Source organism: Zootoca vivipara, chromosome 12 (genome assembly GCF_965207765.1).
Source record: "Zootoca vivipara chromosome 12, rZooViv2.hap1.1, whole genome shotgun sequence".
Classification (NCBI taxonomy): Eukaryota; Metazoa; Chordata; class Lepidosauria; order Squamata; family Lacertidae; genus Zootoca; species Zootoca vivipara.
This window is the reverse complement of record NC_142595.1, coordinates 23,586,121-23,603,322: the sequence shown is the minus strand read 5'-3', so window position 1 is coordinate 23,603,322 and position 17,202 is coordinate 23,586,121. Positions and strand designations below refer to the sequence as shown.

The 17,202-nt window shown below is 45.7% G+C and overlaps 1 protein-coding gene across 3 annotated transcripts in view; it reads left to right on the top strand.

The window, feature by feature from the left end:
• JUP (junction plakoglobin) overlaps positions 1-17,202 on the top strand; it is a 59,913-nt gene that overhangs the window by 24,814 nt on the left and 17,897 nt on the right. Inside the window, exon 1 of one of the 3 annotated variants that reach the window (XM_035134275.3) lies at positions 15,059-15,171. The exons of the other annotated variants lie outside the window; for them this stretch is intronic. The gene's annotated coding sequence lies outside the window, so the exon portion shown is untranslated. Of the gene's footprint in view, positions 1-15,058; positions 15,172-17,202 lie in introns of those variants that run through there. 3 annotated transcript variants of the gene reach the window in all.

Here is a 17,202-nt window from a genome sequence, read left to right as displayed (position 1 = left end):
CTCCCAAATAGAACCACTGAATGGGGAGAGTCGGGGCGCTGGAAACTCTCCAAAAGTGGTATGCTGACACTTTGTGTTTTTAAGCACAACTGTCCTCAAGATGATATGTCAAGTTAAACACACAATAGCTTTGAGCCTTCCTGCTATGGGAGGAGGGGGGGGCGGCGACAATACTTATTTCTTTCCATTCACATACTTGTTTAATAGTGACATTAGCTTGGCTGAATTCATTGGGCTTTTAGCAGGACAGGGAGGTGATCACACTGATTCAATGCTGATTTGTCTGAAAGCCCAGTCAGCTGGATACAGGCAAAGCCTCCTCTTCTTTTCAAATGAGATTTCCTTGTTGCTTGTAGGTATAAACAATAGGTGAAGAGTTAGCCAAACCTTTACACCATCAACCTTTCTTTAGGATCCACATAATAGTTTAGTACATTTGCTATGGAAGGCAAAGGGGAACTGAAGAGGGGAGCATAAATGAGTTATTCTGCAAACATACCGGAATAGTCCAGCCCTAAATACTGTGAGCATGTACTGTAGTGAGGTGGGGGGGGGGCGTGTTTAAAATTCCACGAAGTGTACAAAGACAGTTGAAAATGTGTGGCTCTTTCCTTTTTTTGTCTTAAGTGCTGTTTGGAAGCACTGCAAATGGAGTGGAGCAGACAACTGTTGAAGTGCCATGTTTTCCAGGAGGCTAGGGAACAGAGCTTTTAATAAACCATCAGGGAGCAGCCTGCCTTTGGTGCTGATATGAGGCCGGGTATCCTTGCACATCGAGTAGGTACGGTAGCAGGAAATGCTGTGGCTCCCCCTGCAAATGTTCTGGTTCTGTGTAAACATTACAGTTAAGGCTTAGCAGCCTGCCCTTTATCCTACGAGCTTGCGCGCGCACACACACACACAGCGAGAGAGCGCTACGGAGAAGGACTCACAATATAAAACTCTATAACATTTTGCAGTACAGGTAACACACACATTTAACTTTTGTGCATTCAGCTTTACACGATTGGGAACTAAATTAAAAGGGTGCCCAGGAAAAAAGATGTCGGCAATCCCACTCGCCATTGAAGGCAATGCATTTTGACTATATGTGATTTTGGCTTCATGCACTATCCCCGAAACGTAACCCCTGCGTAAGTTGAGAGTCGCCTGTAATTATCTCAAGGTGTACATTTGTTGGTACCGTTTCTGGGTGCAGAAATGGGAGCAGAGTGTTGAAACTAAAACATAGCTGTCTAGTCCTGTACAGTCATACTTCATGTTACGTCTGCTGTGGGTTACGTCTTTTCAGGTTACGGATGCACCGAACCCGGAAGTCCTGGAACGGGTTACTTCTGGGTTCGGTGCGCGCGCATGCACAGAAGCACTAAATTGGACTGCGCACATGCGCAGAATTGTGTCACGTGCAAACACAGCGCTTCAGGATGCGGCCTTTTCATGTTGCAAACGGATCCCGTTCGTAACCAGAGGTACCACTGTATTCTGTTCTCATAGTGGTATGCAGGTGCCTCTGGGAAGCCCACAAACTGGGCATGAGCACAACTGCACTCTCCCCACCTGTGATTCCCAGCAGTTGGTATTCAGAGGCATGCTGCCTCTTGACAGTGGAGGTCAAAAAGAGCCCAAAGAACTCTTAAGGAAGAAAGCATGAGGTAATCATATGGAAAACACTTGAGATTACCAAAAAGCATTGCTTGAGCTCTTATGGAGAGTGTGAGATGGGAAGGCAGAAGAATTAGGAGGTCCAAATTGAGTGTTAGGTAAAAGGTAAAGGGGCCCCTGACCATCAGGTCCAGTCGTGTCTGACTCTGGGGTTGTGTGCTCATCTCGCTCTATAGGCCAAGGGAGCCGGCGTTTGTCTGCAGACAGCTTCCGGGTCATGTGGCCAGCATGTCAAAGCTGCTTCTGGCGAACCAGAGCAGCGCACGGAAACGCCGTTTACCTTTCCGCCGGATAGTTGCATATAAATGTGAGAACAAGAAGAACTGAGAGGAGAGGAGAATGCAAGGGACAGCAGATAGAAGGAAAGCTGCCTGTAGGGACAGGGGAGATGGTGTGTTTTGGGAAGTGTGAGATGGTGGGAAATGAGTGAAAAGATGGGGTTTGGTGGTAGCTGGAAAGCCACCAGTGATGTTTTGAAGCCAAAACATCAGTGGGTCTTGGAACAGAAGAATGTGTGTGCTGTTGATGGGGAGGTTGCCGACCAGTGTGGAAGGCTGAAAATATATTTAACCAATCAGCGAAATCTTTTACATTCACCCTTTAGCATATGCACAAATATGCAAATTTTTGCTCAGGGCAGCTTTCTTTCCGTTCTTCCTGCCCCCTCCCCAGTTTAAACAGAATGATAAAACTAGATAAACAAGAGGCTTCTGTTTCTATAGTTCTATAGTTCCAGGTGCTTGGGAATTATTAACACTGTCAGAAGCTCATTTTGGTGTACAGTTCTGGGTATTTCAGCCAAATTTGTATTAAGTAGCAAGGGATGCAGTGGATCCAGAAGAGTAGCTCTGTCGAAGACTGGAGGAGCTGCACAAGTTCTCTTCGCCCAGGAAAAAAGCTATTAACACTTGTAAGTGAACCTGGGAGCATTCTTGAAGGGCATTATATAAAATTGGCTAAATACTGAGGGGGAAGCATGGGGTGGGCTGTAGGAAGGGGGTGAGACGGTTTTTGCCATTCTGTCCGCAGAGGATGGAGGAAGATATAATGAGTTTAAAACAGGAAGATGCTTTTTGGTTAAACAGTAGGAAGAGCTTCCTGACCACAGTAGTAACTGAACAATGGAATAAGCTGTTGAAGGAGGCTGTGGAGCCTCTTTCCTGTCAGGATGTTTTGATGTATAGGATATCCTGCTCTATAGCTAGGGTTTGGAATAGGCAGGCCCATTGCTTGCTTCTAAAGAATATAGGCACCAGAATCCCCCAAAACCAGTTGTGGCGGTTGTGGTTGTTTATTAAATTTGTATAGCGCCCCTCAATCGCAGATCTCGGGGTGTTTCACAACATAAAATGACCATATTGTTCTGTCTCAGGACCCAACAGCCCCTGCAAGTCCATATAACCCCTCCTTTGTTACACATTGCACTTCTCTCCAAGTCCGTCTCCCTCAGAAATATGCTGAATATTCTTGGAATAAAGTGAGTGTGCTTCATGAGTCACACTTGAGACAGGAACTCAACAGTGTGGCTTTTAGGCAAGCCACTAATATTGTCCTTTGCATCTCCATTACGTAACAGAGGGGCAGCAATAAGGGCTCACCTTTGCAGGGGTGGCTGTAAGTGTTTCTGAGAAAATACGTAAGACGCTTGAAATGCATGGTGGCTTTCATTGTTGCGTGTTTGAAATGCTTTTTATTTTTGGCTTGTTGTCCCACCCCACTCCCTACCCCACTGTGCCAGGAATCAGCCCAGGAATATCGTGAGCAGGTGGCGGTGGGGAGGGAATGAGGTCTTGCGAAGCGCAGACTGCTTTTCTCCGAGCTGCAGAGCAGCCATAGGTGTTTTTTTTGGGGGGGGAGGCCAGGACTTCCTCAGCTTGAGAAATGACTTCCAAATGAGATTGATTGCTGTCCCTCAGGATAAGAAATTAAATCAAACTCTCCACACACAGTGGATAAGTGAAACTTGCTGGTGCTGTGATCTTATTCGTCCCATGCGCGCACACACACACACTTTTTGTTTCAAAGCCGTTTCAGTTTCTCTGCAAATCGCTTTCTTGCTCTTAGCTCCCAGTATGTTCCTGAAGCCTCAAGCTCTTTTCCCTGCTTTATCAAAGAGCTTGTTGCCAACCTGCCAGGAGAATCTGGGGACCACAGCAGCTACATCTAAATACAAGAGATGAACAAAGAAATTAATCTCTCCTTTTGTTTGCATTGATTCTTGAGGCCAGAGCAGAGAGGAGATCAGAATTATATTGTGCTATTATCCTCTTTTTTAAAAATACAATAAAATAAAAATCCAGCATAGTTTCTTATTGAACGTCACGCTGCCTCTTTGAAGGAATGGACTCTTCTTCCCTGATTCCCCCACCCTCCCCACTGTGAAATGCCTTTAAGGGGATGTATGGTGTCTGACAAACCTAGACAGCATCTTAAAAAGCAGAGACATCACCTTGCCGACAAAGGTCCGTACGGTATAGTTAAAGCTATGGTTTTCCCAGTAGTGATGTATGGAAGTGAGAGCTGGACCATAAAGAAGGCTGATTGCTGAAGAATTGATGCTTTTGAATTATGGTGCTGGAGGGTCCCAAGGACTGCAAGAAGATCAAACCTATCCATTCTAAAGGAATGCTCGCTGGAAGGACAGATCCTGAAGCTGAGGCTCCAATACTTTGGCCACCTCATGAGAAGAGAAGAATCCTTGGAAAAGACCCTGATGTTGGGAAAGATTAAGGGCACTAGGAGAAGGGGACGACAGAGGACAAGATGGTTGGACAGTGTTCTCGAAGCTACGAACATGAGTTTGACCAAACTGCGGGAGGCAGTGCAAGACAGGAGTGCCTGGCGTGCTCTGGTCCATAGGGTCACGAAGAGTCGGACACGACTAAACGACTAAACAACAACAACATGGTGTCTGACTTTGCATTATAACTGATAACTTGATGCTTTGGAAAAACACCATGAATGTATATCTTATTTTATCCCCCCCGCCCCCGGAGATGTATAACTGTTGGCTTCTGACCTGTAAACTTTTGTGTTGGCAGCCACCTCAGTTTTGCAGGAGCATTGTTGTAATCTTTGCAGTGCTCCTCAAATGAGGAAAGCTGCTTATTACCCCTTCTAGAGAAGAAGTGGAATGAGGGAACTCAAAGAGTAGCATATGAAGGCATTCCTTTCCTGGATCTATATACTAGGTATGCATATCCTGTGATCATGCTGCAGAATTATAGAATTTATTACTGAGCATCTAATACCATCAACAATCAGTGTTTGAAACTAACCAGGCACATTTTCCTACTGGCACAGGTCAAATTGCGACTATGTGGAGATTTCTGGGCACCAGGTTGGTGATCACAGTTTAAAAAACCTCTGCCATTTGTTTAGTCATTTAGTAGTGTCCGACTCTTTGTGACCCCATGGACCAGAGCACGCCAGGCACTCCTGTCTTCCACTGCCTCCTGCAGTTTGGTCAGACTCATGTTGGTAGCTTCAAGAACACTTTCCAACCATCTTGTCCTCTGTCGTCCCCTTCTCCTTGTGCCCTCAGTCTTTCTCAACATCAGGGTCTTTTCCAGGGAGTCTTCTCTTCTCAAGATGTGGCCAAAGTATTGGGGCCTCAGCTTCAGGATCTGTCCTTCCAGCGAGCATTCCTTAAGAATGGATAGGTTTGATCTTCTTGCAGTCCTTGGGACTCTCAAGGGTCTCCTCCAGCACCATAATTCAAAAGCATCAATTCTTCGGCAATCAGCCTTCTTTATGGTCCAGCTCTCACTTCCATACATCACTACTGGGAAAACCATAGCTTTAACTATACAGTACGGACCTTTGTCGGCAAGGTGATGTCTCTGCTTTTTAAGATGCTGTTTAGGTTTGTCATTGCTTTTCTCCCGAGAAGCAGGCGTCTTTTAATTTCATGACGGCTGTCACCATCTGCAGTGATCTCTGCCATAGTTAATACCATTTCCACTGTGTGTGTTTCTGCATCTTGCTTACTGGGACAAGTGAATTGTTGTAAGAGCAAGCTGCAGCCAAGCAATGTAGTTGAAATCACAGAAACATAGAATCGTAGCATTGGAAGGGACCCAAGGGTCATCTAGTCTAACCCCCTGGCACATAAACATTCAGTTATGGTGACCGTGACCTACGTTTAAGGTGCTATTTGGCACCTAGCTTATGCATGGAGTTTCTAACAGTGCCAGCAATCCTAAGAATCTTGGCTTTCATTAAAATCCCAGATGGGCAAGTTTAGCTAAGCTACTTTTGAAATAGTGGGGTAGATAGAAGAAGAAGATTTGATCAGCCTTCTTGTGGTCAGGGTTTTTATATTCTGATTTTATGTCGTGCACTGCCCTGAGATCTGTGGATGAAGGGTGTGGTATGCACATTTAATAAAAAAAGAGATGAACTACGAAACTCCTTTCCCCCTCTGATTGGAACCAGCACAATCACAGCTAAGCAAATTTACTGTGTATTTGCATTACTTTAAGTCGCGGGACTCTGTGTTCATGGCAAAAGAATTTGAGTTTAAAAGAGAAGTGGTAGAATTTAGAAGAGCCCCAGAAATTGTGGGTATCGGTATATTGCCCAGCTTTGGCAGATAAGTACACTTGTAGATTATGTACGTAGCTGGCAGGACCAGGCTCCAAGTGGTAAACACAGTGGTGATGAGGTAAACAAAAAACCTCTTGGGCAAAAGAAGCAAGCCCGGAGCCCGGGAAAACATGGGGAAATCTAAGAAGCAGATGGAATTGAAGCTAGGCGGGAAGCATGTGCTATAACCACGCATGTTTGCTGACAGGATCCAAGCAGGAGCTACAAACGTGGAAAGAACTGGCCAAGAGCAAGCAGAAGATGAAACGGAAAGTCCCTGAAAGTAACTCGTACAAAGCTGTTTTCAGGGCAACGGCAAAGACAGTGAAGCCACAATGGGGTGAACATTACTGTGAAATCAAAGTTAGCCTCACCTACCTCACAGGATAAAAAGCAGGGAAGAGAATGCATGAATGCCTCAGGTATTCTGACTCACCAGAGGCAAGGGTTAAAATCACTTGGCTGCCAGCATGAGGACTAGAAACTTACTTTTTCTATGGAAGTTAAACTTTCTTGAATTCTGCTGAACCTGCCTGCTGTGTTCCACACTTCTCTAGGAGTTGTGGTGCCATGCACAGACTTCTGGAGCCTCCCCTGCTTTTATGCTTCAGTCAGCACGGTGCTGGAAGTGCTGACACCCCCTCGCACGGTGACGCCTCTACGCTGCTTTTGTTTGGCCAGCTTGAAATGGCTACCTTGTTCTAGAGAGAGAACAATAGGCTGCTCACAGTCGTCACATGTTATGTTGTGGTGCCTGAAAAGGGAGCAAGGAAGCCCGGTGGGGTTTTGGTTCTCCCCAGCAATTAGAAGGGATGTTTTGTTTGTGCAGGGCAATGGCGGCTAATTTCCACTCCCAGCTTCCACTTTCTAGCCCCTTCTCTTCTTTAGCTGTTTTGAGCTGGCTGGCTTAGGTGCAGCAATTCCTACCTGTGGGTTTTTCTACACAGCTCAGGGACACCAAACAGGTTTGTGTGTGAAGTAATTTAACCTCATGATGATCCTACTCTGCATCTTTCCTTCCTATTCCTGCCACCTTAGATCTTGAAACTCTTGACATAGTAAAAGTCTCTCTGAGTGTCTAGGAGATTGACTTCACTTGTTCTGAATGTCTGTGATTTCATAAAGTGTCACATACAGTGTTTCATACATATCCAATGTATGGTTTTTTTTTAAAAAAACTGACTTGTCCGGAGCAGCGGGCAAGGGGGAAGCTGCAGCACAACAACAACAACAACAACAACAACAACAACAACAACAACAAAGAGGAGGAGGTTCCCTTTTTTGGTGCAAGATCTTTTAAAAACTAAATGGGGACAAGGAATTTGCTGCGCAGATGTACTCTGCAAGCTGCTTTTTCATTTTCATGGAGCTACTGTACCAGTTTTACCCAGTGGGAGCAGTGCATGGATCTCCTTCAGCCAGGTGGCAGTCTCTCTAAGCAAGGAGCCTCTTGCCTTTGCTTGGCAGTGGCTGCTGCTAACAGCTGCTCCCACACTGCAAACCTAGCTAAGATAAGCTGTGCGCATGAGTGTGGGCGTCGGGTGTGGGAAAAGTTGACCCTTTCAGGGAGCTTTGGCATATCTCATCTGCTTTTATAATGTGTGCATGCTCTAGCTTATTTACCAGCTAGATCTCCCCAGAGATCTAGTTCCCCGTGGAATTGGACAAACTCACTTGATTGCATGCTGTATGCTGATATACATGGTTTTGTGGCTAAGGCTGATGTTAGCAAACCAGAGGCGACTAACTTGCCCCCCTCCAGATGTTATTGGACCCCAGCACCCATCTGCCCCAGCCAGCATGGCCAGTGGCCAGAGATGATGCAAGCTATAGTCTAATGACATCCAGAGGGCCGCAGGTTCCCAACCCGTGCCTTTAAAGAATTTGGAACCTTAGGGAATCAAAAGTAAATGTTTAGAATTTCTAAAACCATCAGCACTGGGTTTCTAGATGCCATCCCTGTGCAGGGAGAGAAGGGTTTAAATTGAGCCATTTCTCAGCAGTGGGGCTGGGCCTGATCTTTTGATGAATCCATAGTCTGTTTAGTGCCGGGAGTTCTGCTCCTAGCCAGCTTGACAATCTGCGGGAGGTACTCCTTGAGATACAGTATTTGCCTGGAACGAACAGACTGTTGTTGCCTTTCAGTCCTGTTGTCTCTTCTAGGTCTGGATTTCTGATACAACTGCCCTTGCTGGAGAGAAGGGGGAGGAGGGAGGAAGCTGGAATGTGTTTTACAGAATAGGATAAAACTCTTTGAGTTCAGCTGTCTCAGCATGTCCATAAAAGGAATCTCCCTGGTTTAGTCAGCCATGGGAGTTTCTTCCCTTCCTTTCTCTCCCTCCCTCCCTCCCCACCCACCAATCCCAATCACTGACCTGATTAATCCGAGCTCCTCCATTGGAATATGTAGAACCAGGAAGAGCTGTAATTTCCCCAGGTGGTTCTGAAACCAGCTTCCTGAATAAAGGAGTTGGGCTATATCTTACAGCTCCGCCTGGAATGAGGAATGAAAGTCAACAAGCCTGGCTGTCTTCCTCTTCCCGAGAGGACCCAATCTGGTGCCCTCCAGACGTTGCTGGACTACAACTCCCATCACCCCTAACTCTTGACCATGCTGGTTGGGGCTGATGGGAGTTGTAGTACAATAGCACCTGGAGAGTGCCACTTTGATACTCCTGGTCCAGATACTTGGCCTTTGCTTTTCTCTATCTCTTCAAAAGTGCATTACACCCTGGAGAATGTAGCAAGCCTGCTGAGCCTCGTTGCTCTTTTGTGTCTCTGCAGTTCCCAGCAAGAGGGTGCTGTAGTGCCACTAAGGCAAAATGGCCTTGGTGCAAACTTCACACATCTGAAGTTGATGAAGCAACCCGTGGCCTGCAAAGGTTTGGGGTCTGGCAGTACAGTGGAGGATGAGCTGGGTTTTTTTAATAGGTGAGAACTAAAGGCAAGGGGGTCTACAAAGCACACGCCAGGACTGCTTCATCTAACTTGAATAGCTCAGTTGGTTGGGGTGTAATGCTGATAACACCAAGGTTGCAGGTTCTAAGGGGACAGCTGCATATTCCTGCATTGCAGGGGGTTGGGCTAGATGATCCTCAGGGTCCCTTCCAGCTCTATGATCACCTCTCAACTAGGCAAATGTACAAAAGGACATTCTGCTGGATCAGAACCGTGGTCCATCCTGTCTAGTGTTCTTCTGTGCTTAAGCTTCTCTTCTGAAAACATTTTGGACTTGGTGTACCGTGTTTCTCATATTATAAGACATGTCTTATATTTATTTTTTCCTCAAAAAAACACACTATGGCTTATTTTCAAGGGATGTCTTATTTTTTTCCTCCTCCTTCTGCCGCGGCCGGCATTGCTGCTGCGCCTATCACTATGTCTTATTTTCGGGGTATGGCTTATATTCCTTGAATGCTTAAAAATCCTGCTATGGCTTATTTTATGGGTATGTCTTAAAATATGAGAAACAGGGTATTACCACCCCCAAAAATATCCTTTAAATTTGATGAAGGAAAAGTGAGGGGTGGCAGTTTCCTTCCAGCAACTAAAAACAGCTATGGTTTCTTAAACTGTAAGCCGTTCCATACTCAAGACAAGGCATGATAATAACAGCAACCTTTCAGGCTGCCTGTGTGCCACAAATAGCCAGTCCAGATATATTTGTGGGTAGGCCAGCCAATAGTTTTTGAAGGTTAGTAACTGTGGATTAATTGCAAAACCACCCAGCGCTGTCTCATTCAAGTACATCACAAAAGTGCCTGTTTGCAATACTTAAAATGTAATCAACCTAATGAATCGCTAAAGCGTAGGTGACTTTTTCGAAAAATAATACAGATAAATACACTTGGGAATTGTATTAGGGCTTCAAAAGTATGTTCAGGGCTGATCCGAAAATGGGCTGTCTGATGCTGTTCTCTTCTTCAAGTACTTTACAGTGTCGCTGATTCTGTGTTGTCGGCTCTTGTTTGTGTTTTGCACGCCAGGCAAAGGTAGATGTTAAAAATAGGCGTGCTGTACTTAAACTCCCATTTTGAAGGGCCAGAAACATTAGAAATGAATTGGCTTTTTATATACAGATGGTAAGCATCTAAAGCTCTGGAAAATGAAAAATTTAAAATTCAGCCATGAGCTCTCTAAACTCAAGAGGGAATCGTTTGTTAAGCTAAACCTTGCCCCCCCCCCCTCCATGCTAGGATATGTGCTTGAAACCTGTCCTTGAAACCTTTAGGTATGTAATGCCTGTAAGTCAACTGATGTAAGGCAGCATTTCTTCTCGGATTCTAGCATTACTTTATCCCCCCCCCCTTTTTTTTTACTTTTGCAAACTGCTGATGCCGTTTGCAAATGGCTCAGGAGCTCAAAGCGCTACCCTGCAACATGGCTGAGTTTTGCTTGGTGCACAGCTTTGAGATAGTGAAACACCCGGAAGAAATGGATTCTGCATATCTTCTTGCCAAGGGCTCATTCTTTATGGGGCAGATCCAGTTGGTTAACTAGCTGCCATATGGCTCCCGTACCAGATGAAGGAGAGGATTTACCTGCGGGAAGAACATAACTCTTTACGGTTTTAAAAACTAATTGCATAAACTGGAGAGCTAGCGACAGAGTGTCAGGTTTGGTTCTCATATTGGCTCTCTGTGTGTGTATGATTGCTGCTGCTGCTGCCGCCACTGTGCTAAACTGTGTGGGAAACAGCGTCACTATGGGGTGTGGTGATTTCAATCATGTCAGCACAACTACCTGCAAATGAGTGGCTCTGCTGACTTGGTTAAAACTGCCCTACCCCCACAGCAGAGCCAGTTAATACATGTGCTGAGGCCTGTGCAGAGCTCCCTGTGTGGTTCCCCCTCCCACCACCTTCATTACAGCAGCAGCAATTAACACCACAAAGAGAACCTGCAAATCGAAATATGGAGGTGGATTTGGGTAGCTTTAAGAGAATTGGACAAATTCATGGAGCACAAGGCTACTAGCCACAGTATCTTGGTTTTACCTTGGAAGCAGCAGCAGCAGTTACTGGAAATTGTAGGAGAGGGCGCTGTTGTGCTCAAATACTCGTTTTGGGTTTTCCATAGGCATCTGGTTGGCCACTGTGAGAACAGGATGCTGGTCTAGATGGGCTATTGGCTGATCCAGAAGTTTTTGCAACTCCGTGTGTATAAAATATATGTGTACCGTACATACGAATACATATATATATATACACACACACCATACATTCCTTTCGGGGCGCCAACTCTATGGGGTGAACTCCCCCCCCCCCAAAGTATGTGGGAATGGGACTGAGCCCCCACAATCTTGAGGGCCGGGCCTTGCTGGGTCTCCCTATGACAAGCCGTCCCCCCAATGTTGCGTGGAACTTGGCGCCTCTGATACATGTGGACATGTGGTTAGTCCGATGCACAGATGCACTTCTTGCATTGATGTTTGTTTTATGGAATACACATTTGTTAATGAACTACTGTAACCCTGAGTTTTATTTATTTTCATTGAGAGTGGGTTTAATTTTTTAAAAAATTGGAAAATATCCTGACTACAACTGCACACATGTCTGTGTTGCTCCATGTAGATTAGGTGTATCCCGTTTGGAAGCAGTTTCGATATAGGAAAGCAAATAATGCTTGAAGTGGCCTGGAAGTGAGTGGCTCAAGGGCATCTAGCAAACCTCACAGCCAAGAAGCTATTTGGACCCAGGTGGATAGTTCCATCTTAGCCCAGTTCATTATATATTGAATTGAAGTGACCTGCTTGGACACTGGCAAAGGGAGTGTCAGGTTGAGAAGCCCGTTTCCCCCAGGAATATGTCCTCCACTTTTCCTCATCTCTCTACACCTGGAGGGAGGAACCTGCCTGACTGGCTTTCCTGGAGAAGGAGGTGGCAGCTTTCTGTCATTCCTAACGTGGGTGTGGTAGCTGTTCTCCTTAACTTTCTGTTTGAAGGGAGGCACCTTCGCTAACCACAGACGTAGCATAAAGCTACGTTTTGCTGGTGTGCAATCCAGTTGCCTCAATACCAGAGTTTTACCTTGTTCTATCGATGTTCTCAGTAGGTATTGGCCATGTTTTATTCCCAGCCAGTTTGATGATGCACATACTTAAGAATGCAGTTATGTTTAGCAGCCACAAAAAAACGTTACATTTCTGCGAGATCCCCTCCCCCCCCCATCTGAATTCTCAGCATTGCTGCAGAACTGTGATCCCCATGTTTAATGGGAGAAGTAATGACAGTTAAGGACAGCTGAGATTTATGACATCTGTGTTCCTGTCTTGTCTGTGGTGCTGTCAGTTACTAGAATTGTTTTTTCACATAAGGCCGCAATCGGCAGAATCAAGTGTTAAAGCTTTTCCTGGACTTAAATCATTGCAGACAGGGAGCGGGATTGTTTGCCTGAACTCTCCCGCCCACAGGAACCAGACTGAACAAAAAATAAGTGGGAGAGAGCATGCTAATTTCAACCTGAGTAGTGTATTTGCGGGAAGAATGTTCAGATATGTGAACTTTGCTTCCCCCAGATAGTGAGGTTGCCTAGATCAGCTGGACCGCACAATCCTGCTAATTGCATCCATTGACTCCTAGGCTGCTTACTCGCCATACATTTTAAAGCACATTACTTCCCCTCCTCCAAAGGATCCCGGGAACTGTGCTGGGAATTGTAGCTTTGGGGTGTGTGTATGTAAACTGCAACTCCGAGGATTCTTTGTGGGAAGAAAAGTGCTTTAAATGGATGCTGTGTGTGCAGCCTTAGAGCCTGGTTCAAGCCCCTGACAGGTAGCCATTGCATGAGGCAAGTCAGTCCCTCTTACAAAATGTCTGTTGATCACGGTGGCTCTTCCTGTCTCTATTGCGTTGTTGTGAGGCCAGAATGAGACACATGCATGTACCTTGCACAGAGCTCCTTGGAGGAGGGCCAGCATTACAGATGTGGGGATGATAATTATGGATAGTGTGTTGGTTGCAAATTGGGTAGGGTTGGCAAGATGTGGCAACTTCTGCCCTGTGATGGAGCTGGAAGAAAAATATCATTAAGGTCTTACTGTCATGATCCACTAAAATAGTGGCTCCTTTGATTTTTTTTTTTAAATCCAGTTTTTCTCACACGATAGTCTCCCTTGGAGATTCATCTACAGAAAGCTGTTTCTCAGGCGCTCGGCATGTAGTAGTGATTAACCTAGCATAGCAGCTGCTATTTAGGTCTCAAGCTTCCTAGCAGTTCTTGCCACAGGCAGCCAGTCAAGGGTTTGTGAGCATGGCTTACGTGTGCTGCCCGAAACTTGACAGTGGGCGGGCAGGCAGGGGGAGGCACATCTGCAATTTGACTGCATCGGGGTTTTGCTCAATTCATTGTACTTCCAGGTGTTCAAATACGCGGGAGGTTTTTCTTTGCGGGGTGGCAGCTGTTGGAAATGAATGACATGTACATAAATTAGTATTAGCTGGGCTGCAGGGTAGGAACAAGGAGCAGTGCAAGACGCTTCAGTCTTTCTGCCTGCTCGCAGCCCCTCTTCTGGCTTCTGAAAGTTTGCCTGCACCCCTCAGGCCTTTCAAAAGCAAGAGCGCCGGAAAGCTGTATTCTTAAGATATGGCATCATTTGCTAACTTGGTGCCCTCCAGATGTTCTGGGCTGCAATTCCCACCGTGCCCGTTCAGCACATCTGGAACATCTGCAGGGCACCAGGTTGGTGAGGCCTAGAGAGAGTTTTTATTTATTTTGCAGTACGTTGCTACTGTGCAAAGTGTTGGGAGAAGTGGTTGCCATTTTAGAGAGAGGTGATCTGATTTGTCATGGGCACTTTTGGGCTACTGCCTGCTAAGCAGCAGCAGGAGCTGTTCCGCCCCTATCCTCCCCTCAGTTCTCAGATCAGGCTGAATTCTGTGTTAGGGTCATAACATATATAGAGTGAAGATGGACCCTTCTCAAGGCAGCATGTAGCAAAAAGAAAAAAAGCCATGTATGTTATAGTGTGCATTTCCCCCACCCCTTTATGAATGTGCTTATCCATATCCTCATACCCATGTGAAATTCATGCACAGGAGAATAAAGAAACATTGGCTTATTACATGAAATGAAAGATAGAATATGTAGATGTCGCTTCAGGCAGCAGCGTTGTAATATTAACTGGCAACAAAACTTTGTTGTCTAAAAGTATGCGCACAACTCCTTTCATAAAAACCGTTCCCCCCCCCCCCGGTCAGTATAGAATGCATATCGGCCTGTCCTCTTTGGTTTGTTCTCACATGTGTGTGGTCAGGAGAATGGCAGCAGCTCCCTCCCTTCACAGCAACGTCCCGTCCTCTCCTCCCACCCTGCACTAGAGGTCAGGTTGACTTTTGAACTGGCGCCTGCTGGGTACTCCCACGCAGGCTGAAGATGCTTGAGGATGCTTTGCACTGATTGGCTGCATGGGTCCTGCTACACGCCCCCCCCCCCATGGTGAACCCCGTCCAAGATATCAAACATCTGCTTGCCTTCAAATTGCACTGCACAGGGGAAAGCACTCTGCCCAGCCTCACTCGTGATGACTCAGCTGCACATACCCACACACCCCGGGCTTTGTGGAAACTTGAGTTGGTGATTTGTGCATGTACCTCTTTTCTCCCTTCAGCTGTGATGCATGTGTTGACTTGTGTAGCGTTCATTCTCTTTCTCATAGATACACACATTCACTCAACTTTTATCTTGTTAATCATCCTTGACTTGTCACCCTGGCATCAGAACTTCCCTCCCACATTCCTATCCTGTAGAATTAGCATAGGGCTGCCTCAGAGGGCGAGGTTAGTATCTTGGGGGGGGGGTTGACTTATTTCTCTAGCATCACACCCTTTCCTAGGAAAGCAGGCGGGGTCTGGAGCAGGCTTCCAACCGGTCCTGTCTCCAGACTTCCAGGGCAAGCTTCTTGGGAGAGGCAGATACCATCTCGGTGAGTGGTGTGTTTATGCCTTTCGCTTCCCCTCTTTCCAATGCCCCCCCCCCATGTCTCCGCTGGCAATTGCCCATGGCTTCCAAAAGCAAACGAGGCAGATGGGTACATTCCACGGTGTATGCTTATTTTTAGGCTTTTGGCACGGCTGGGCTAGAGATGAGTTCCTTTCCAAAGTGCTTTTGTTGTGCTACCTTTCAAAGCCTCGTTCTTCTCTCGGGGTGCCTTGGGGTTTCTCTACTTTAATAAAAGAGCCACATTTAAAGGTTTCCCCCAGTGTACATAGAAGCTGCTCCATCTCCTGCCTGCAAGGGAGTCCATGTGGACTGGCTTATGCTTGGTTCTTCAAACCCTGCTGCCTCCTCTCTTTCCCTCCCTTGTCTGCATACTGTAGAGGCCAGAAAGTAGCAGAATCTCTTGAGTTCCCTTACCAAAATTGCCCTTCCTGGTTGCAGACTCCACATTACGTCTCCGCGTGAGCCTCAAAGTGTACAGTTGTGAGGATTTGCCATATAGGCACAGCCTTCTGCATGGCATCTTCCCACCCTCCTTTAAAATATATATGATTTCCAGGAGAAATTCACTCTGAAAGGAGGGAGTGGCAGCAGGCTTAAGTGAAAGGGTTTTACAGGTGGAAAGAATGAAGATCTAGCCCTTTTATTTACTGTCAAAAAGTTAAGGGCGCAGGTTAAAACAATCCCATGGAGTAAAGTAGACATTGTCATTGCATGTTGTTGTTTTTTATCCTATGTGGCATATTTGAAAGCAAGATGGGGGCAATAATAAAAAAGGCACAGACCCCTGCTTTGAGGAGAATGCAAGTCTAAAATGAGATGGGGGCAGAGTGTTTATTCCAGTGCAAAAACAATGACCCAACAGTAGTATGCAATATGAATGTAAACTTTGAAAGTGTACATAAAGTCTTTTTAAAAAGTTTTCTGTTGCTGGAAATAGCTTTGCGTGTGAATGTTTCCCCGGATCCTTGTTGTGTTAAGAATGTCAGAGCCCCTCCTGAGCCCAAATAAGTTTGACTATGGGCTTCTTATACTTTAGTCAGTCTTTGGTGGTTTGTTTTGCAATCAGTTGATATAGTCCTTACATGGAGAGGTTCCACATTTAAGTCGCATCAAACACACATTTAAACAATATAACTTTCCCCAAAGAATAATGGGAACTATAGTTTCCCCTCACAGAGCTACCGGTACAGTTCTCAGCACCCTTAAACTACAGTTCCCACAAGTCTTTGGAGGAAGTCATGTGCTTTAAATGTGTGTTGTATGTTCTTCAAAAGCGTGGTGTGTATCTGCATGGGGATTCTGTTGAATGTGTGAACCATCTCCCTTAAAGGACTGTGCTGGAGTTGGCATTTGGTGCCCGTGAAAGATCTTCCTGTGATGATTTGTGAGGCTTACCTGCATATGCAAATCAAGATTTCATGATGTCACACCCTGTGTGAGTCTGTATCCTAAACTGTGTTCCCTTGACCCCTAGACCCTAAAATTCAGCATGTATAAGAGCTCTTCATAAGGCTCCTCCTTCCTTCATATTTTGATTTGTGGAACACTCTGCCACAAGGAATAGCAACCATGTTATGGTGTACCGTATACAGTAGTTGAGCTCAAAAGAGAGTGAGGCAAAACTGTGAAAGATGGAATGTGGGCCATGTGGTCAGTTCAGAGAGGACTCCCATCAAGTAAAGGTCTAAAGTTAGAAGACAGCAGAGCATTTTGCAATTTGTGTCTGCTGTTGCTTTGTGACACATGGTGTAAACACAACTTGTGTCATCCTGTATTTGGTGAGCAGGATTGTGTTGCCTCTACAAAGCTTGTACATTTGCCCAGAAAGTGCAAAAGCTGTGGGAACGTGCTGTAGATGTTTGTCCTGGTGTTAATATGCAAAATATCTAGAGCAGTGCCGTGCAGTACATATATTAAGGCTAAGGAACTGCAACATTATGAAGGCTATCGTGAGTTCCAGAAGTTACCCTTGTTCTAATAACAAAAAAGTTGGAATTCATTGGATGTGGTGGAC